Source organism: Lissotriton vulgaris, chromosome 1_1, assembly GCF_964263255.1.
Source record: "Lissotriton vulgaris chromosome 1_1, aLisVul1.2, whole genome shotgun sequence".
Lineage (NCBI taxonomy): Eukaryota > Metazoa > Chordata > Amphibia > Caudata > Salamandridae > Lissotriton > Lissotriton vulgaris.
Window position 1 is genome coordinate 128328902 of NC_141685.1, and position 23001 is coordinate 128351902.

General features: G+C 50.4%; 1 long non-coding RNA gene across 1 annotated transcript in view; it reads left to right on the forward strand.

Moving 5' to 3' along the window:
• Positions 1 to 23001, forward strand: part of LOC147737753 (uncharacterized) — an 88518-nt gene that overhangs the window by 60227 nt on the left and 5290 nt on the right. Inside the window, exon 3 of the long non-coding RNA XR_015300939.1 lies at positions 7686 to 7756. This is a non-coding gene — a long non-coding RNA (uncharacterized LOC147737753). The remainder of the gene's footprint in view (positions 1 to 7685; positions 7757 to 23001) is intronic.

A 23001-nucleotide genomic window follows, 5' to 3' on the forward strand; every position in this document is an offset into this window, starting at 1 on the left:
AACACCTGCGTAACCGCCACTGGCTCCCCATGGAGAAGAGCGTTACTTTCAAGAAACTCACCCATGCCTACAAATGCCTCCACAACACCGGCCCCCAATACCTCAACGAAAGGATCTCCTTCTACGTACCCAAGAGAAACCTCTGATCCGCCGACCTCGCCGAAACCCCACGCAGCAGAAAAGCCAGAACAGGTGGAAGAGCCTTCTCATCGGGGCCAAGACCTGGAACAAGCTTGCAATCGGCATCAGACGTTCCCCCTCCGTGAACATCTTCGGGAAGACGCTCAAGACCTGGCTCTTCTACTGAAAAGAGCTGCTTCTCCCCCCAACCCAGTGCCTTGAGAGCCTCATGGGAGAGTATCACGCTTACTAGTCCCCTAATTGATTGATTAGATCTAAAAGACGCCTACTTTCATATTCCAATTCATCCCGCTCATCTCAAATATCTCAGGTTTATGATAGCAGGCGAACATTACCATTACAAGGTACTTTCATTTGGCGTCATCACGGCCTCCAGAGTGTTCACCAAATGTCTTGCAGTAGTAGCTGCTCATCTCAGAAAACAATGTTTACATGTCTTCCCTTACCTGGACCACTGGCTTATCGAAGCGAGCACTTACCAAAACTGTATACTACACACTCAGACAACAGTACACCTACTTCACCAGTTGGGTTTTACAATAAATGCACAAAAATCTCACCTGTATCCGGCACAAGTGCAATCTTATCTGGGAGCTTCCATCAACACTCTCAAAGCTCTAGCCACTCCAAATATAGCCAGGATTCACAATATCCAGGTCACACTATTACAATTTCAACCCAACCAATTATTACCAGCCAGAGTCTTTATACTGCTGCTGGGAATGATAAAACACACAAGATGATGGACGGAATGTTGCACAATGGCAAAACATTCACCCCCAGTCACAGATCTGGGTTTAATCCATTGTTATTTTGCTCACCAAGCCACCCCAGTTCAGAAATTGCTATATGCAAACCAGTCTTGACCCTGTGCCTCATGGGAACAGTCCAGACCGAACTGCCAAGCCATGTCTTCCCTGGACCGGAATCAAGCATCCTAGGACCGGTTTCTGGCTATCAGACTTCATCAGCCAGGATAGCTTGACTCCAGTGGCGTAGTGAGCAAGGGACCCACGTATGGGCATACCCTTTCCACATAGAGGGAACAGCAAAACACACAAGATGATGGACGGAATGTTGCACAATGGCAAAACATTCACCCCCAGTCACAGATCTGGGTTTAGGCCATCGTTACTTTGCTCACCAAGCCACCCCAGTTCAGAAATGGCCATATGCAAATCAGTCTAGACCCTGTGCCTCATGGGAACAGTCCAGACCGAACTGCTAAGCCATGCCATGCCATGCCATCTGTCTTACCACAGACAGATTGCCGAAGCTAAAAAGATCTACTTCGAGCATAGAATAGACCAGGCTGATAACACGAGCCGGGAACTATTCCGAATTGTGAAGGAATTCATAGAACCGGTGGTGGCCGCTAGGGTTCACTCCCATACTGAGGAGTGGATCAAGCAGCTTGCTGACTTCTTTGTGGACAAGATCCGTAGGATTCAGGACTCTTTCGATCGGGTGGAGTCCCTGGAAGTGGCTGCAGCTGTGGAAAGTGATCTGAAGGTCCTTCCGTCCGCTGCAGCCGAGCAGGTGCCCACTCTTTCGACGTTCCCCCCGTTATCCTGCGAGTCCTCTCTGGAGCTGCTTTCCCGGTTGAAATCTGGATCCCCTTTGGATGCGTGTCCGGCCAAATGCCTGAGCTCGGTGGCACCAGCTATTAACAACTTGCTGAACCCCTTGCTCAACATGTCTCTGAGTTCTGGAGTGGTCCCTAAAGAATGGAAGCATGCTCTTATTCTCCCGCTCATTAAGAAACCTCTGCTCGACCCTTTACAGTGGGCCAACTATAGACCAATCTCCCTCCTCCCTGCCCTGGCGAAGGTGGCGGAGAAACATGTTCAGCATACTCTTACCACCTTTATAGAGAATAACAAACTGCTGCATGACTCCCAATCTGGTTTCCGTGCTAACTACAGTACGGAGACAGCTCTTGTGGAGGTGACCGACGCCATCAGGGAAACGCTTGATCTTGGGGGAAAAGCCATGTTGGTCTTGCTGGACCTGTCGGCGGCATTCGACACCGTCCCACACGCCGGCCTCCTCCGAAGACTCCGGGAGGTAGGTCTGAGGGGGACGGTGTTGGACTGGTTTCAATCCTTCTTAACCGACCGTCGGCAGGTGATCTGGGCTCCTCCGTTCTCCGCGGAAATGCCTTCGCTAGAGGTGGGGGTGCCTCAAGGATCCATCCTGAGCCCCACCATTTTTAACATTTATGTGGCCCCTTTGGCGAAGGTCGCGGAGGCATTTGGAGCCCGGGTCATTTCATACGCTGACGACACCCAGCTCCTGTTCACCTGCAGGAAGGGAGAGGTTTTTAATGGCAACAGAATCAGAGACTGCCTGAGTGCTGTTTTTGCATGGTTTCAGCACCAGAACCTGAAATGTAACTCGGATAAGTCCGAGTTGCTCTTTTTTGGTTGCGCTGAGGACCCTGGCTGGAAATCGTGGTGGCCTTCCGACATGTTCCCCCCTGAGAAACCATCTGCCCAAGTAAAAAATCTGGGTGTGGTATTTGACGACAGTCTTTCTTTTCGTCCCCACATCACGGGCCTGGCGGGGAAATGTTTCGGTATCTTGAAGATGGTGAGGAAATTTCTCCCACTGCTTTCCCTTCAATATCGCAAGAACATCGTGCAAGCACTCGTGGGTTCGCGTTTAGATTACGCTAACGCACTTTTCTCTGGTCTGCCTAAATATCTGGTATCCAGATTGCAAGTTGTCCAAAACTCGGCGGCCAGAGCCATCTTTGGCCTTCCACGGAGAGCCAGTGCCTCTCTACTGCGCGGCAGGCTGCATTGGCTGTCTATCCCCAGCAGAATTAGTTTCAAGGTCCTCACGTTGGCGTTTAAAGCCCTCCACTGCATTGGCCCAGCTTACCTCAGGAAGCGGATTGTTCTCTACGTTCCCCGGAGGAGTTTGAGATCTGCTGACCTGGCTAAAGTGGAGATACCAGTGATCAAACGCGTGCGGATGGGAGGCCGGTCTTTCCAGTTTATGGCGGCCAGGTTGTGGAATGAGCTCCCTCTATCACTCCGCAAGGCTAATAATCTTCTGGCCTTCAGAAAGGAGCTCAAGACGCTCCTTTTCTCCACCTAACCGGTGGGCCTACAGTGTTTCTGCCGCTGGGTTTTTCTTGGTTGTGTTCAGGACTCTCTGCCAAAGCGCCGGGACACCCGATCTGGGTAGCCGTGCGCTCAAGAAATACAGTTCTAACATAACATAACATAACATGTCTTCCCTGGACCGGAATCAAGCATCCTAGGACCGGTTTCTGGCTATCAGCCTTCATCAGCCAGGATAGCTTGACTCCAGTGGCGTTGTGAGCAAGGGACTTTTGTCTGGGCATACCCTTCCCACATAGAGGGAACAGCAAAACACACAAGATGATGGACGGAATGTTGCACATTGGCAAAACATTCACCCCCAGTCACAGATCTGGGTTTAATCCATCGTTATTTTTCTCACCAAGCCACCCCAGTTCAGAAATGGCCATATGCAAATCAGTCTTGACCCTGTGCCTCATGGGAACAGTCCAGACCGAACTGCCAAGCCATGTCTTCCCTGGACCGGAATCAAGCATCCTAGGACCGGTTTCTGGCTATCAGCCTTCATCAGCCAGGATAGCTTGACTCCAGTGGCGTTGTGAGCAAGGGACCCTCGTCTGGGCATACCCTTCCCACATAGAGGGAACAGCAAAACACACAAGATGATGGACGGAATGTTGCGCAATGGCAAAAGATTCACCCCCAGTCACAGATCTGGGTTTAATCCATCGTTATTTTGCTGACCAAGCCACCCCAGTTCAGACATAGCCTTATGCAAATCAGTCTTGACCCTGTGCCTCATGGGAACAGTCCAGACCGAACTGCCAAGCCATGTCTTCCCTGGACCGGAATCAAGCATCCTAGGACCGGTTTCTGGCTATCAGCCTTCATCACAATAAAACAAGAAAGCTCCACCTGTATTAAATCATTAAGTGCTTATAAAGTCACTTGATATAGAAGGTCTCCCTCCCAGGAGAAAGAAGATCAGCAAAGCAACAAAAAAGTTGAGTACATAGGTATGTTTTATTCAAAATTCAAAATTCATAAAGAGATAATTTATAAATTTGCAAGACATTTGATAACTAAACACAAAAACGGTTAATGATCCCCCACACAAGAATAAAACATTTTCACTCATTCATTCACAGACGTCCAGAGACTCACAAAGATCCACTCATTTAGGGAAACTAAAATTCTCAAACTAATCAAACAGGGGCGAAAACCTATGAGTTAGGGTACAATGAAGAAAGATTATAAATGGAGATACTCCTACTGAATAAGGTGTAGTATCAAATCATTAGTGGATCAAAGTCCAACCAAATCAGAATTTGTAAATACAATAAATGTTGCACAAAATAACAAAGTATAAACAGTAAGGAACACCTTTCTCCACAAATAATGACAATGGAAAAATATGGAGATACAATAGTAAACATAGGTATCGCCAGGTGAAATTCGCGGTGCCGACGTACGTTTCGGTGTGCGACCTCAGCGAGGTCTCACGTTCATCAGGGCACAAGTCAATAAAAGAATACTGGTGGGGGTATCTGGGAGGTCAAATGGAAAGGCGCACAAGTCGGCAGGTAACAGGGGAGCAAATCAGTGCACCGGGGAAGGTTGAACAAGGTCGGGATACACGCTGGCCAAATGCTGAGCGAGGCGTCAAAAAGGAGTAGAAAGATAACCGAGTGGAGAACTCCAAATGAGGAGTCCCGGGCTCAAAACTGGAACGATGGGCTGCAGTGGATGGTGATTGAAAATGCGGGCTGTCCGGGGGGCTGATGCTTGAAGGGGCAGAGAGGAAGCAGCAGCCCTTCAAGGGGCCCGGGTGGGGTCCTCCTGGGATCACGGAGCGCAGGATCTCAGTCTGAGTGGGGCGTGGAGTAGGCCTGATACAGGAATCGTGGTATCTACGGGCTGGAGGAAGTCTGGTTTCTGGCTATCAGCCTTCATCAACCTGGCTGAAGAGGATTATGAATCCGAACCCGGTCCCAGGATGCTTGTTTCCGGTCCAGGGAAGACATGGCTTGGCAGTTCGGGCTGGACTGTTCCCATGAGGCACAGGGTCAGACTTATTTGCATATAGCCATGTCTGAACTGGGGTGGCAGAGTGGGCTAAAGAACGGTGATGGATTAAACCCAGATCTTTTGACTGGGTGGGAGTGTTTGATTGATTCAGATGCTCCGTCCATCACCACCCCCTTTTGTACCGCTTTTGGCCGCTATAAGTGTGGCAGGGTATGCTCAGACGTGAGTCCTTTGCTCACTTTGCCACTGGATTCAAGCAAGCCGGGCTGAAGACGGCTGGAATGCCATAAACTGGTCCTCGGAAGCTTGTTTCCGGTCCAGGGAAGACATGGCTTGGCAGTTCGTGCTGGACTGTTCCCATGAGGCACAGGGTCAGGCATATGGCCATGTCTGAACTGGAGTGGCGGAGTGAGCTAAAGAATGGTGATGGATTAAACCCGGATCAGTTGACTGGGGGTGAGTGTTTGATTTGCTCAATCGCTCCGTCCATCATCCCCTTTGGTATCGCGCTGCTGGGAATGATGGCATCCTGCGTTGCAATCGTACCTCATGCAAGGCTTCACATGTGTCCTCTGCAGCACTGTCCAGCGAGTAAGTGCAATCAATCACAGGGTCTATTAACCGATCTAGTGTTGGTAGACAGTGGCACCCATCGCTCTCTGCAGTGGTTGAACCTTCAAAACTTAGCAAAAGGGCGCCTTCCGTAGACCTGATTCCACAGACTATACTCACAACAGGCGCATCGTTAACAGGTTGGGGTGCCCATTTCAATATTACACAGTACAGGGCTGTGGTCGGACAAATACAAACGTCTTCACATCAACTACCTGGAACTTCTAGCAGTGTTCCTAGCACTCAAAGCTTTTTTCACCCAACTTGTAGGCAAGACTGTCTGAGTTCGCACAGAGAACATCACAGCAATGTACTACCTACAGAAACAGGGAGGGACTCCCTCTCTCCAGCTGTCACGCTGTGCACAAAGCATTTGGAATTGGGCGATTCACCAACAAATCTGTCTCCTAGCAGAACACCTCCCTGGGGTAGGCCATCAGATTGCAGCCCTGCTTAGCAAACACAGTCTGAGAAGCTAAGAAGTTCTTCTTCCCTACTTTCAAAAATGGGCTTTTCCACATATAGATCTGTTTGCAACAGTACACAACGCAAAACACCCAAACTTTACATCTAGGTTCACACAACCAGCATCCAAAGGCAATGCCCTTTGGATTATTTGGTCAGGTATATCTGCTTATGCTTTTCCGCCTCTCCTGCTAATTCCATTACTTGTTCGTAAACTCAGACAAACGTCCCCCACATTGATCTTAATAGCCCCCACACCACCCTGTTAGAACTCTCAGTGGTTCCACATCAAAAGCTACATCTCACACCTTGTCTCCTCACTCAGATCCATGGGGAAGTCGGACATCCAATTCCCAGAGAACCCAACTTAGCGATTTGGCTCCTGAAGTCATAGAGTTTGGTTATTTACAAATACAACCAGACTGTATGAATATTCCCAAGGAAGCTAGAAAGCCTACTACTAGAGCATGTTATGCAGCAAATGTAAACGTTTTGTTTCCTATTGTAACAACAACAATATCAATTATCTTGATGCGTTTGTGCGGAATAATTTTTTAACTGTTGCATTTACAGCAATGTAGATTAACTTACACATCCATTTGTTTACACCTGGGAGTCGTAGCTGCACACTTGCAAAATAGACAACACTTATCTCTCTTCAGAGTACCAGTGATTAAAGCCTTCATGGAAGGATTAGAAAGGGTTATACCGCCAAGTATTCCCCCTGCTCCAGAGTGGAACTTAAACATAGTCCTTACAAGGCTAAGGGCCCGCCTTTTGAACCAATGCGCAAATGTCCGTTACAATTCCTATCATGGACAGTTGCTTTCCTCATAACGATAACCTCACTAAGGAGAGTTGATGAACTTCAGGCATTACCTATACAAGAGCCTTTCTTTCAACATCACAAAGATAGAGTGGTTCTACGTACCAATCCTAAATTTCTCCTTAAAGTAGTTTCTGCTTAGGGGTAATTCATGTGCGAATTCAAATTAAAATAATATAATATTAGCATTTTCATTATTTATTGAACCGTCGTAATTCTTGTATAGAATTTATGTGCTGCAATGATAATAGAAGCAGATAAAAGTAATTAGCAGTATAAGCACATTGAACAAAATAAATAGTTCCACCATCTTTCTAAAACAATGGACATATGCAAGCATAGAACAACTGTATGTAGCTTTTTCCTACAGTGCTTTCCCGTGTGTGTGTCTGTGTGTCTGTCTCCCATTCCCTATAGGGAGAGTATGTAGCTCCTCGCTGTAGAAGAGTCGGTCAAGAAGGAGCACACTGCATTGAATAATTTCTTGGTATGCACTTTTTATTAGTATTACAGGAAATCACAATGATTGATTGTCTCTGTTATATTCTTCTGTCCCACAGGGTCTTCCACTTCAGTCCCTTAGGTGTGCCTCGGCCCGCCGTCGTCCCTCGAACAGAAGGAAAAGACTCAGGTAAGTGTTTTTGCTTTATGGTTTAGTCAATGAGGGATAAATAATAGCTATGCATAAATGTGAAGGGAGGGGCTAGAGGTTGGAGCAACCAAAAGAAAAAGAGTAGCCGATGATTTCTGCTCTTGTCTTTCTTTTCTGTCTCACTTATTTCCTTTTCCCTGGGTCCATTTCACCCCACAACCTCCCCTCCCGTCCCTCTCATACTCAGCCCCTTTCCAAAACCCCGTAGAGCCCCACGCACCTGGAAGAGCCACGTCACTCCGGGGCCGTGGCGTGGTGACTCTACGTCCTTCAGTGAGGTCTGGTAGTAGATCATGCCTCCAGGTATTCTGAGGCTCTTCCCCTCTGGACTACCACTGCCCCTGCAGTGGCTAGGGCCCTCATTAGCATCTTTACCAGGGTGGGCTTCCCTAAGGAGGTGGTGTCATACAGAGGTACCAACTTCATGTCTGGCTACTTGAATCCGAAGGAGTGTGGTGTGAATTACCGGTTCACTACCCTCTACCACCCACAATGTAATGGCTTTTTTTTTTTTTTTTAGAACTTTATTTTAATTTTGTCAACATACAACCTGGCAGTCAGAGTATTCACAGACATATCATACCAATATGTTCTACGTAAGTAGGTTAATCAAGAAGCAATCAATAATTACACTTGCACTAATCTGCTTTCCCATTCTCCAGGTGATCAATAAGTGTCCCATTCCCCTAATTGGGAATGTACCTTATATTTATCATGTGGAGACACCTCCCTGCTCGTCCCCAGTGTCGTAGTGTTCTGCCTCATCAGTTTCAGAACCAGAGTCTGTGTCTGTTGTCACTCGGGAAGCAGGAGCTAGGAGTTATCTGTATGAGCATCGGCAAGTGTTTAGTGTATCCTCAAATTTGTCATCCTTTCTGCTAAGGTGCATATGTGTCTCCTCAGCTAGGGCCCAGTCGAGCGCATCTCTGTGCCAGAGCGTAATCGTTGGGGCATGCTGGAACAGCCATGTGATTGCATTTTTTTTTTTAACATCTTTTTATTGAAAGAAACAGTTCCATCATAAGACACATCATGGAGCAGTGAAAGAGCAGTAGTGCTTACATTATAGAAAATCACATCAGTTCAGTCATTAGCGGGTACAGTGATGTGATTGCATTTTTACGTCATGCCAGTACCATAGGCGACTGACCAAATTTATAGGTTATCTTGCTCCCTTCTGGCATCTAAAGAGGCCTAATAAACAGCATTTGGTTGTCAGATCAATACTTAGTTGTGTGGCATGCACCATTTCTTCGACAGCTAGTTGCCAGATGGAGTGTATTGCATCGCTGGGCCATGGTTAATGTAAGAAATCAGACCCCACAGTGTTGCAGCGCAGGCGTATATCGGGGCAAGACCTTTTCCACCGATTCCTCTAGTCCCAAGGGTATTTTGGAAAATGCGGAAATAACCCTGCTACATTCTTCTCATAGCCTCCAGATGGCCTCGCCAGTTCTGGTTTACGGAGCTCCTCCTTCTGTCGGAGTGCAATCCAATTTGGCTGCGCCCAATTTCGAATCTTCTTACTATAAACCACGGCCTGATCTGCCATCCGAATCCAACTGGCGCCTGAGCACTATGAGTTTGCTAATTTGATAATTCCTCTGGACTGCAGGGAGGTCCTCACTAACGCTAGAGCACCCTCCACTATCAAAACCTACAAACTCAAGTGGAAACGGTTCTATCTTTGGTGTGAAGCTTCAAATCCAAATTCTTCAGTTTAACTCTTAGAAGACAGAGATTCTACACTGTGCAGTAGGTAGAATCCCTCCTACACTTCTGCTTGAGTTTTGGCCAACATCCCCTGCTACTCCATTGGCTCCCAGTAGCGTGGTACATAATCTGGGAGTCATGGTTGACAACAAATCGACATTAGAAAACTGTCAACAAAACAGCTGGAAGTGAGCATTTCGAAAAATCCTTCCGATGTTCTCTTAACAGAACAGAGCGCTGATAGTCCGGAGCACCATCCTCAGTAAGCCGGACTATTGTAATGCCCTGTTACTAGAATCCCCGCAATATCTGATTTAGAGATTGCAGAGAGTACAGACCATGGTGGCCAAACTGGTACTAGTGCAACCACGCCGCTCCTCCGCCTCCCGGGCACTCTCAGATTTACACTGGCTGCCAGTCTCGCAGAGGATACGATTTAAGGCACTATATATAGTATTTAAGGCTCCACATGGTCACAGGCCCAAATCTCTGTAGGAGAAACTGACATGGTATGTCCCTCCATGAGCACTGCGCTCCTCATCGGCTAATCTGGTGAGGGTGCCTAGAGTTAGGAAAGTCAAATCAGGAGGTAGGGCCTTCAGTGCGGCAGCGTCCCGCCTTTGGAATACGCTTCCATTTGATACGAGAAAAATAGACAACATCCTGCACTTTAGAAAAAGGTTAAAAACCTGGCTCTACCCTCGAGTATGCTCCTTGGCATCCTGCTAACTCCTTCCTGGCAGGGAACACAGTCTCTCGGCCCTAAGCTAGTCGCCTGTATCACAGCACCTGGTTACCTGTAGGGGGTCAGATGCGCTTTACAAATAATGATAAAATAAATGTGTAGGAAGGGGGAGGCTCTAGTTGGCGCAGTGCAACACTAGCGACAAGCAGGGACTCTCTCTTCCTCGTCAGGGCTGAGGGTTACCTTCCAGACAACCTCTGCTTACCCTCTAGGTAGTGTGGCTTAAGCAGTCGTAGGCTAATCTTTGGGGCACATAGGGTTAAACACTTGCAACAGTACACCTTTACAACCAACCCACCACACAACGAGACCAGACTGTATTCTTGTAAAAATATATATCTTTATATAGATTTTAAGCAGGCTTGTGAATACAGTCAATAACTTTATGAAGACGGTTGCAAGTTACGCAATTCGGGTTACCACAGTTCTTATGGAAGTTCTCTTGAGGCCCGTAGGCCGGTGTTACTCAATGTTCTTGTGTAGCCGGCGGCTTCCAAGGGATCTGTCCCACGTCGCGTTGCCTTCCCGGGGTCGCTGATCATTGCGGCTCTTCGGCCGAGCAGGTCACTGGTCGTCCGGGGCAGCGGTGTTCTGTGGCGGCAGGGTCCTTTCCTCGTCGTCCGCTCCGACCCTGGAGGCGGCGGCTGTGCGGTGGTGACAAGTGGCAGTACGGTCCCCAAGTGCAGGACGTACCCAGCCAAATGTCGGTGCAGCTGTGGGCTCACAGCTGGGCTGTCGGGCAGGCTTACCGACCTTGCGGATTCTCGTAGGGCAACTGTCCGTCCTTGCAGGTGAGTGACTGCTCGCTATGCAGTCACCTCGATAGCTCGGACCGGACGGGTCCTCCTTCGCTTTGCTCTCGGGCTCCCGGTGCAGTTGCGGTCACGGTGTTCGGGCCAGCGGCGGCTGGTCCTCACTTTGCTTCCGCTGTTGCTTTGGGCCCCGGTCACGGTGGTCGGGAGGTCGTTGATGCCTTAGAGGAGATTCCTCCGTCAGTGCCGCGGCGATGGTCAGCACCCGCAGTCGCTTTCTTCCAAGGGGGTAGCGTTCACTGGTCCTGGGACGCTGGTCAGGGGGCAAGTTCAGTTGCAAGCCCTTGGAGATCTCTTTGCAGAGTTTGGCACAAGTAGCACAAAAGTCTTTTCGTAGTCTTATTGTCTTCCTCTCCTTCAGCAGCAAGGCACCAGACACAGGCAAGAGTCAGCACCCTTCCTTGTCTCTCACGGTCCTTCTCGTAGGGCAGAGTCTTTCTGTGGCCCAAACCGGATCTAATTTTCAAGGAGCAGGGCTCCGTCTTTTATAGGCCAATTCTTTTGTTCTCGCAGGCCAGGGGGGCCTTTGCATAGCCACTCTCAGTTCTGGAGTACCCCCGCAGGTGTACTCCGGCTTCTGCTTTCAGTGTGAGGGGCAGGCGCATCAGACGCCCCACAGGAGGTGGAGCCAGCATTGTCCGGACAGGAGTGGCCAGAGTACCTTGTTGATGGGGGCTTCGCCCTTCCTGGGCCAGGTGCCGGCAGAGTCATCCGCCGCTCCCCAGGAGGGTGGAGCCAGCATTGTGGAGGTCGAGCACAGTGACAGCTCGAGTCAAGAGGCACTCCTACCTCCCACTAAGGTGTAATCTGCGCATTCACCACCCGTCATCCCTCCAGCCCTGTCACTCACACATCCCAGACAGTCAGATACACACCAGCAGAGGCGGCTGAAATGGTTAAGCAAGCAAATGCTAACTTTCTAAAAGTAGCATTTGCAAACCCAGGATACTGAAATAACTTGACTACAAGAAATATCTCATTATCCTGAGTTCAGGCATACTAAACATGACTCACTACCATGCTCCTTGAGCCTGCGGGGATTATAGGGTGTAATAACCCTCGCAGCTCAGTCTGGCCTAATGGAGCAGGTAGCCTTCAGTAGTGAAATACGGTCTTTGTTGTAAGTCACTACTAGGACATGCCACGCACATCAGGGCTTGTCCTACCTTGCACCTACAACGCACCCTGCCCGCAGGCCTACCATAGGGGTGACTAATATGTAGTCAAGGGAAGGGTCGGTGCTGGCAAGTGGGGACACTTGCCCAGCTAGCGTGACAGTACGAGACCGCACGCGGGTTCTGCGGTCGCAGTTCCCAGACACATCTTTACGGCTGCTTCGGTGGGTGGCGCAACCAGCGCTGCAGGCCCACCAGCAGTATTGGCATCTACAAGCCCCGGCACTCTCTTGTGCGCTTTACTAGGGACTAACAGTAAATCCAATGCACCAATCATGGATACCAATCGTATATACAATTTACAGTAGGGAGCACTTGCACTGCGGCACGGATCAGCCGTGGCGCAGTGCCCTGAGTATCGGAAAACCAGCAAAACATCGGAGGCACATCAGCAAAAAGTGGAAGGGAGACTCACGCCAAGGTGCCAGGTCTAACATGTGTCCCCTCCAGCTGAAATGTGGGGGAACCTACCCTTCCCCAGGGAGTTCCACATCACTAAGGCGGAAAAATCTGGACAGACCGTCAGCGTTGGCGTGATCGGTGCCAGGGCGGTGTTCCACCGTAAAGTCCATACTCTGTAGAGAAATGGACCACCTCAACAGTTTCGGGTTCTCACCCCTCATTTGCATCAACCATCTGAGGGGCCTGTGGTCTGTCTGAACTCGGAAGTGAGACCCAAACAAGTAGGGTCTTAGCTTCTTCAGCGCCCAGACCACAGCAAATGCTTCACGCTCTATTGCACTCCACCTACTTTCCCGTGGAAGTAACCTCCGACTTATGAAGGCTACGGGTTGGTCAAAGCCCTCCTCAGTCATCTGTGAAAGAACAGCCCCTACACCATGCTCTGAAGCGTCTGTTTGCACAATGAACTCCTTGGAGAAATCTGGGGCTAGGAGCACGGGCGCCGTGCACATGGCAGTCTTCAGGGTGTCGAAAGCCTTCTGACAGGTGTCAGTCCAAATCACATTCCTGGGCTGCTTTTTCGAAGTCAGCTCTGTCAAGGGGGTCACGATCGTGCCATAGCCCTTGACAAACCTCCTGTAATACCCAGTGAGCCCCAGGAAGGCTCTCACTGCAGTCTGGGTCTTGGGGGGTTCCCAAGCCAGGATGGTTTCGATTTTGGGCTGCAAGGGGGCTACCTTGCCACTCCCAACTTGGTGTCCCAAGTACACCACTGAACCCTGCCCAATCTGGCACTTGCTTGCCTTGATTGTGAGGCCTGCTCTGCGCAGGGCCATCAACACTTCCCAGAGGTGTCGCAGGTGTTCGGGCCAGGTGCCGCTGAACACCGCAATGTCATCCAGGTAGGCGGCACTGAACTCGTCCAGTCCAGCCAACACCTGGTTGACCAATCTCTGAAAGGTGGCAGGGGCATTCTTCATTCCAAATGGCATAACCCGGAACTGGAAATGCCCATCTGGTGTAGAGAATGCCGACCTCTCCTTTGCCCCATCGGTCAAGGCGATCTGCCAGTATCCAGACGTCAAATCAAACGTGCTGAGAAACCTGGCAGCCCCTAGCCGATCAATGAGCTCGTCAGCTCTGGGGATGGGGTGCGCGTCAGTCTTCGTGACTGAATTGAGTCCTCTGTAGTCCACACAGAACCGGAGTTCGGGTGTGGCTCCCGGCGCAGCAGCCTTCGGAACCAAGACCACGGGGCTGGACCAAGGGCTGCTGGAAGACTCAACCACCCCGAGGGCAAGCATCTTGGAGACCTCCTCCTTAATGCAGGCCCGTACCCTGTCAGTTACCCGGTAAGCCTTGTGCTTCACCGGTAAGCTGTCTCCAGTGTCCACATCATGGACGCACCAATCTGTGACACTCGGAACCAGGGAGAACAGGTCTGGAAACTGTCCCAGCAACTGGCGGCAGTCCTCCTGTTGTTCGGCGGTCAGGGAGGGTGAGAGGTTAACTCCATCCACTGACCCATCCTTCTCACAGGCCACCAAGAGGTCAGGAAGAGGCTCCGACTCCTCCTCCATTCCGTCATCGGTTGCCAACAACATGCCCACTTCGGACCTTCGCAAGTGGGGCTTGAGGCGGTTGACATGTAGGACCCGCAAAGGGTTCCTGGGCGTCTTCATGTCCACCAAGTATGTCACGGGGCTCTTGCGCTCCACAACCTCAAATGGTCCTGTCCACTTATCTTGAAGGGCACAGGGCTCCACTGGGGCCAAGACATACACCTCCTGTCCAGGCTGAAGCTCGACCAGAGTGGCATTCTGATCGTACCACCGCTTCATTTCTTCCTGGCTCGCTTCCAGATTTGCCGCGGCAAGTTGTCTGAAGCGTCTGGTCTGGTTTCTGAAGGCCAGCATGTAGCTATATACATTCTGGGGAGGTTTCCTGGGAGATTGCTCCCAGCCTTCCTTTACCAAACTCAGTGGTCCTCTCATGGGGTGACCGTACAGCAGTTCAAAGGGGCTGAACCCTAGGGACTTCTGTGGTACCTCGCGATATGCAAACAGCAGGCATGGCAAGAGGACGTCCCACTTACGCCTCATCGGACCTTCCAGGCCCATTATCATGCCTTTGAGGGTTCGGTTGAATCTTTCAACCAACCCGTTACCTTGGGGATGGTAGGGTGTGGTGAACTTGTACGTTACGCCACACTCCTGCCAAAGGGACTTCATATATTTCGATATGAAATTGGTCCCCCTGTCGCTCACCACCTCTAGAGGGAATCCTACTCGTGAGAAAATTCCCATCAGTGCACGCCCCACCACGGGAGCCGTCACTGTCCTCAGAGGGATGGCTTCAGGGTACCGGGTGGCATGGTCCACCAAGACCAGGATGAACCTGTTGCCCATGGCTGTCTTGGGGTCCAGAGGCCCAACGATGTCAATACCCACTCGCTGGAATGGCGTACCGACCACAGGGAAGGGTTGGAGGGGAGCCTTGTTCTTCCCTCCCGTCTTCCCACTTGCCTGGCAAGTCGGACAGGTTCTGCAATAAGCGTCTGAGCTTTTATGCATTTGGGGCCAGTAGAAGTGGGTGACAAGCCTGTCATAGGTCTTGTCCATCCCCAAATGTCCTGCTAAAGGCACATCATGAGCCAGACCCAGTAGGAAGGCTCTGAATTTCTGGGGTACCACCAGCACACGGGCTGACCCAGGTTCAGCAGCCTTAGGCTCCGAATACAGGAGGTCGTTCTCCCAGTACACGTAATGTGTTTTGGCCTGAACACCATTGGCCTGGTCTGCAGCCTGCTGCCGCATACCCACGAGAGAAGGGCATTCTTTCTGCTCCCTGCAGAATTCCTCCCTGGAGGGTCCTCCTTCTTGCTGCCAATGGGTCAGCTCAGGCAGGTCCCCCAGTTCGGCGATCTGTTCCCCTGTAGGCTCCAGGGCATCCCCCTCAAGGTCTGCCTCCTCCTGGACCGTAGGAACTTCAGGGGCCGGTTTCCCGCGCCCCCTGCGCCTTCTCCCTAAAGCCGGTTCCTGGGCCTCTCCATCAGGCCCCAGGACCTCTCGATCACCCTTACTGGCTGCCATCGACCGGGTGGTCACGCACGCCCAGTCAGGCAGACCCACCATCCGCAGGTGAGTCGCTTTCTCCACCTTTTCCCAAGGGGAGTGCTCCAAGTCGTTCCCTAGCAAACAGTCAACAGGCATGGTTTTTCTCACACAGACCTGCATAGTACCAGAGACCCCCCCCACTCGAAGGGAACTTGAGCCATCGGACACTGACTCTCAGAATTATCAGCGTTGATAACCCTACAGTAGGCATGGGGTACAACCTGCTCTTGAGACACCAGGTGCTGCCTCACTGCAGTCACACTGGCTCCTGTGTCTCTAAGAGCCTCAGCTTCCTTACCATTGATGATCACCACCTGCCCATATTTCTTAGTGTTAGAGGGCAGGTAGTTCGTCGGGATCATCTCACTGTCTCCTAGCGAGACCAGGGTCATGTGAACGGGATCTCCACCCCCCGGGACCATCATTTCTTCTCCCAGGAGAACGCTAGTCACTTGTCGGGGCGGAGCACCAGTGGGTGCAGGTTTTCCAAATAGGCGACACTTGGGGTCACTGGATATGTGCCCAGGCTTGCCACATTTGAAACAATTGAAGGGCCCCTTTGGAACAGGTTTACCTGTCGGGGCCCCATTCTGCTTCGGGGGTTGGGGAGGCTGAGAACCCTGCTGCGGATTCCCTTGGGGACTACTTTGGGGGCCTTTTTGGAACCCTTTCTGTTTTCCCCCTTTGTCCCCCCCACTCTTCTGCTGGGGACCCTGCCCACTCTTGGCGGAATCTCCCACGGGACCCTTGTGGACCCTGGTGCTGAGCCAGCGGTCCGCCTCCTCAGCAAGCTTCCTCGGGTTGGACAGCTTGCTATCGATCAGGTGTTGGCGTAACTCAGGAAAACAGTGATCAGACAAGTGCTCCCATGCAATTAAATCAAAGAGACCTTGAAAATCATTCACTTTGTTACCTTTCACCCAACCATCCAGTGCTCTGCAAAAGTAAGTCACATACTCCACATACGTATTCCCAGGCCGCTTAGTACATCCCCTAAACTTCTGTCTATACATTTCAGGGGTAAGCCCGTACCTGTTTAATAAAGCTTCTTTCATGTGGGCATAGGATCTCTGATTCTCAACGGGCAAATCTAGCAAGGTATCTCTCCCTTCGCTAAGGAACCTTCCCCACAACCCCGCTCCCCAATCCTTGTCAGGGACCCGGTGGGAGGTCATGGCTACCTCGTATGCCCTAAACCACTGTCCTATGTCATCCCCCTTAAAGAACTCCTTAACTACGTCCTTCGGGATGTGCACTCTTGACTCTACCTGCACTGGCGATGTGCTGCCACCAGAGGGAGGCCGATCCAAGTCTCTCTCCTTGAGACTTATCTCCCTCATCTTGATTTCATAATCCATCTGATGCTTTCGCTCTTCCAGCGCCATTCTTTTGGTTTCCAGCTCCAGCTGGATTTTCAATTCTGCCAACTTTCTTTCGTGATTCCGGGTTTCCTTCCTGTCCGCCAGCTCCTCTGGCGACAGGCCTTTACCCAAGCTGTGCTCGCTGTCTTGCCTTTCCAGATCGATCAGATCCCCAAGCGCATTCTGCTCCTCCGTCGTATTCTGCTCGGCGAGGACGTCTTGCTCTTCCGGGGTCTTTCTGGACTCCACCCAGGCTTTCAGGGCCTTGTAGAGCTCCGGCTTGTTTTTGCAACCAGCGTGCGGAACCTTTAGTTTCCTACAGAAAAACTTCAGCTCCATCTTTGAGTATTTGTCCAGCTTTGCGGCGTCCCATTCTATCTCCAACACCTCGGAGGTCGTGGACTCCGCTTCATCCAGGCTCTTTGTGCCAGGCATGGTTTCTGCACTCGGAATCTTCTTTCAAAAAGCAAAGTCTGTGGTTTAGTAACTGTACCGTAATCCTTGTGTAGTGGTCAGAAGCTCAGGTATAACTATCGCAAGTGTAAATTCGAAATCCTCACCGCTGCGTCCAATGTAGGAAGGGGGAGGCTCTAGTTGGCGCAGTGCAACACTAGCGACAAGCAGGGACTCTCTCTTCCTCGTCAGGGCTGAGGGTTACCTTCCAGACAACCTCTGCTTACCCTCTAGGTAGTGTGGCTTAAGCAGTCGTAGGCTAATCTTTGGGGCACATAGGGTTAAACACTTGCAACAGTACACCTTTACAACCAACCCACCACACAACGAGACCAGACTGTATTCTTGTAAAAATATATATCTTTATATAGATTTTAAGCAGGCTTGTGAATACAGTCAATAACTTTATGAAGACGGTTGCAAGTTACGCAATTCGGGTTACCACAGTTCTTATGGAAGTTCTCTTGAGGCCCGTAGGCCGGTGTTACTCAATGTTCTCGTGGAGCCGGCGGCTTCCAAGGGATCTGTCCCACGTCGCGTTGCCTTCCCGGGGTCGCTGATCGTTGCGGCTGTTCGGCCGAGCAGGTCACTGGTCGTCCGGGGCAGCGGTGTTCTGTGGCGGCAGGGTCCTTTCCTCGTCGTCCGCTCCGACCCTGGAGGCGGCGGCTGTGCGGTGGTGACAAGTGGCAGTACGGTCCCCAAGTGCAGGACGTACCCAGCCAAATGTCGGTGCAGCTGTGGGCTCACAGCTGGGCTGTCGGGCAGGCTTACCGACCTTGCGGATTCTCGTAGGGCAACTGTCCGTCCTTGCAGGTGAGTGACTGCTCGCTATGCAGTCACCTCAATAGCTCGGACCGGACGGGTCCTCCTTCGCTTTGCTCTCGGGCTCCCGGTGCAGTTGCGGTCACGGTGTTCGGGCCAGTGGCGGCTGGTCCTCACTTTGCTTCCGCTGTTGCTTTGGGCCCCGGTCACGGTGGTCGGGAGGTCGTTGATGCCTTAGAGGAGATTCCTCCGTCAGTGCCGCGGCGATGGTCAGCACCCGCAGTCGCTTTCTTCCAAGGGGGTAGCGTCCACTGGTCCTGGGACGCTGGTCAGGGGGCAAGTTCAGTTGCAAGCCCTTGGAGATCTCTTTGCAGAGTTTGGCACAAGTAGCACAAAAGTCTTTTCGTAGTCTTATTGTCTTCCTCTCCTTCAGCAGCAAGGCACCAGACACAGGCAAGAGTCAGCACCCTTCCTTGTCTCTCACGGTCCTTCTCGTAGGGCAGAGTCTTTCTGTGGCCCAAACCGGATCTAATTTTCAAGGAGCAGGGCTCCGTCTTTTATAGGCCAATTCTTTTGTTCTCGCAGGCCAGGGGGGCCTTTGCATAGCCACTCTCAGTTCTGGAGTACCCCCGCGGGTGTACTCCGGCTTCTGCTTTCAGTGTGAGGGGCAGGCGCATCAGACGCCCCACAGGAGGTGGAGCCAGCATTGTCCGGACAGGAGTGGCCAGAGTACCTTGTTGATGGGGGCTTCGCCCTTCCTGGGCCAGGTGCCGGCAGAGTCATCCGCCGCTCCCCAGGAGGGTGGAGCCAGCATTGTGGAGGTCGAGCACAGTGACAGCTCGAGTCAAGAGGCACTCCTACCTCCCACTAAGGTGTAATCTGCGCATTCACCACCCGTCATCCCTCCAGCCCTGTCACTCACACATCCCAGACAGTCAGATACACACCAGCAGAGGCGGCTGAAATTGTTAAGCAAGCAAATGCTAACTTTCTAAAAGTAGCATTTGCAAACCCAGGATACTGAAATAAACTTGACTACAAGAAATATCTCATTATCCTGAGTTCAGGCATACTAAACATGACTCACTACCATGCTCCTTGAGCCTGCGGGGATTATAGGGTGTAATAACCCTCGCAGCTCAGTCTGGCCTAATGGAGCAGGTAGCCTTCAGTAGTGAAATACGGTCTTTGTTGTAAGTCACTACTAGGACATGCCACGCACATCAGGGCTTGTCCTACCTTGCACCTACAACGCACCCTGCCCGCAGGCCTACCATAGGGGTGACTAATATGTAGTCAAGGGAAGGGTCGGTGCTGGCAAGTGGGGACACTTGCCCAGCTAGCGTGACAGTACGAGACCGCACGCGGGTTCTGCGGTCGCAGTTCCCAGACACATCTTTACGGCTGCTTCGGTGGGTGGCGCAACCAGCGCTGCAGGCCCACCAGCAGTATTGGCATCTACAAGCCCCGGCACTCTCTTGTGCGCTTTACTAGGGACTAACAGTAAATCCAATGCACCAATCATGGATACCAATCGTATATACAATTTACAGTAGGGAGCACTTGCACTGCGGCACGGATCAGCCGTGGCGCAGTGCCCTGAGTATCGGAAAACCAGCAAAACATCGGAGGCACATCAGCAAAAAGTGGAAGGGAGACTCACGCCAAGGTGCCAGGTCTAACAAAATGTTCACCCTGTTCACTCTACGCCAGAGCAGCTTCTGCCTTTTTTCTTACAATTAGCAATATCAGCCTCTCTCACTCAACCCTGAAGGTTTTTCTGGCTGCAATTTCCAGATTCCGGCAGGATGGCTCCAATTCTCTTTATTCTTCATGAATTATTCAACATTTTTTCAAAGGCTTATTTCAGATGTTCCCTCCAATTCGACGCCCGCCTCCTCCTTGGCATCTGAACATTGTGTTGGCACAACTCATGAAGTCCCCATTTGAACCCATTCGTAGGGCTGATCTTAAATTCATCTCCTGGAAGACATTGCTGCTTTTAGCTCTTACTTCGAGTCAGCGAGATACAAGCTTTTTCTATCAAACAACCTTTTCTTCAATTCACCAAAGACGCTGTGGTGCTCCGCATTAATCCGGCCTTAATTCCTAAAGTTCCATCTGATTTCCACATGAATGAGCCTGTCATCTTAAAGAATTTTCCCCTAATCCACAGTTGCCAGCAGAAAAGACTTTACATTCTCTAGATGTTAAGAGATGTTTGACATTTTATTAGCAAAGAACAACCAGTATTCGTAAAACTGATCAGCTCTTCATAGCCTACGGCAGGATGCGTAAAGAACCTCCAGTTGCTAAACAGACTATTGCACGTTGGATATCTAGAGCAATTTCCTTTTGGAATCAGCAAGCAGGCAAGACACTTCATGCAACGATTAAAGCGCACTCTACTTGAGCAGTCTCCTCTTCTACTTCTCTCTTTGCTGGTGTGCCTCTTCATCAGATTTGCAGAGCTGCGACCAAGCACTGCTGTCTGGCAGCTGCCAACAATGCTGACACTGCTGTGGGGCAAGCGGTGCTACGTAATCTTTTTAAGTAAGGTGAGCCTCTGTTTCTTACCTCCTCCTGCACACATTGTATGTATGTCTATATGTCTGCTTTTGCAGATGTGCCCATGTTTACTGCTATACTGTAATATATGTATATGTATTCTCTCGTACTCCGTTTACGATTTACTTTTGGTTTACTATGCACAGTTCTCGAATTACTGCTATCTACTCTGATTCAAGCATGTGAATCTATGAAAGACACGCCAATACTGGAGAAGAACATAAGTTACTTACCTGAAAACTGTGGTTGTCCAGTATTGGTATCTTTCATAGATTCACATGTGACCCACCTACCTTCCCTCAGAAGCTCCCCTCTTCTCCTTGGCTCTTATGCCACACTTTTGCTCAAAAATCGTAGAGCCTGAGCCTCTGATGTGAAGGTTCCAGAGGGTGCTGTCGCCTTATTGGCTGGAGTTTGGACCATATCTAAGGACTTGGACAAGTTATTAAAGTGACAAGTTTTTTCCTGTTAACTTCTATGTTACAATACTTCCTATTGCTCTTTTAGCTATGCTTTCGCTATGCTATTGCTATATTGCTATTTATTCTATGTACCGTGGGACTCCCACTTCAGCGACGGAGATTCAAGCATGTGAGTCTATGAAAGATACCAATACAGGAGAACCACAGTTTACAGGTAAGTAACTTATGTTCATCTTCCTGATCTTCCAGAGCGGATAAAAGCAGTTAGAGACCACCGTCACAATCTGGGATTTCATAGACAGATCGCAGCGATTGTGATGCCAAGTCTTTTAGTTGATCTAGATGGTAGGGGTGGGTTTTCCAACTCAGTCGGCCAAAAATTTGAGTTCCAGGGCCCACCAATTAGGATCATTTCAGTGTTGTCTGGTCTAAATGCAGGTGGTTACTGTTCATCCAACAACCAATATGTCACATGGTAGTTTGAAAGTTACTAACGGAGGCTGCAGACTTGTCGATTTACAAGATCAGTTGACGATCGTCAGCGTAGTTGAAAGTGCATACCTTTCTTTAGCCTAAGGTTTGAATTAGAGGATACAGATACAGATTGAAAAGGTGCGGTGACAGGGAGGAGCCCTGCGGCACCCCACAAGTCAGTTTGACTTTAGAGGTAGAGAATAGGGCACAGTGAACAGCTTGAGTGCGATCCTCTTGGAAAGACGTAAGCCACTTAAGGCCCTGTATCCCTGCATTACTCACATTGTCCACCAAAAGGACGATGAAGACTCTGTAGTGGAAGGTTAGTTTAATCCTCTTTCATTTGTGGGGGGAGGGTGTCATGAATACACGTGCCTCTTTTGGACATTGTTAGCCCCACTTGTTGCCTGGAAAATATTGTGGGTTCGACTGGAAGTGCACAGAGTCCCCTGCCAACCAGGTCCCTTGTGCGAGATCTCATTCCCTGAACTGTTCCCGTCATTTCCACAATTGGCACCCCTTTAGCTCACATATACGTTCCAAGTAAAAGGCACCCCTGGTACCAAGTGCCGTGTGGTTAAAGAGGGTCCCTAAGGGCTGCAGCACAAATTATGCCACCCTAAGGGGTCCCTCACCTAGCACATGCACACTGCCACAGCAGCCTGAGTGTCTTGGTGCAGACAAAACTGAAGAGCCAACCTGTGTGCCATACCCATGAACACTGCTGGAGGGGTGTCTTACCCATATCTCAGGCAGTGAGTTAAAGTTCGCAGGTTTATATTGTGCGGCTCATCACCTGTGAGGGTTTACAGGCGCTGTCTATGGTCACGGGGTGATAAAGTGATTTTCCCAGAATCACAGGATGTTGTGCTGAAGCAGAGACTTGAACCCGGATCGCCAGTTCCCGAGTCAGTAGCTCTGGCTGCTGCACCACATTCTCTCCCCCCTGCGAGGGCATATCTGCATGAAATGCCCCTGATGCCCCGCAATATCCTAGTCGATTCCTGGATATTGTGAGTGACCAGGGAAGTCATAGTAAGTACATAGGCTGGACGCTCGTCATTATGAGTTCGCCAGCTCCATGATGGCCTCACTGAAATATGTGATGTTTGGCTCCAAGCATCTCAACATAATAAACTTGCGCTGATTCCAGTGTCGATTTTACTATAAATTGCACACATAGGGCCCCTTAGAGGGGTCCCCTGAAACCTACCAATCGTT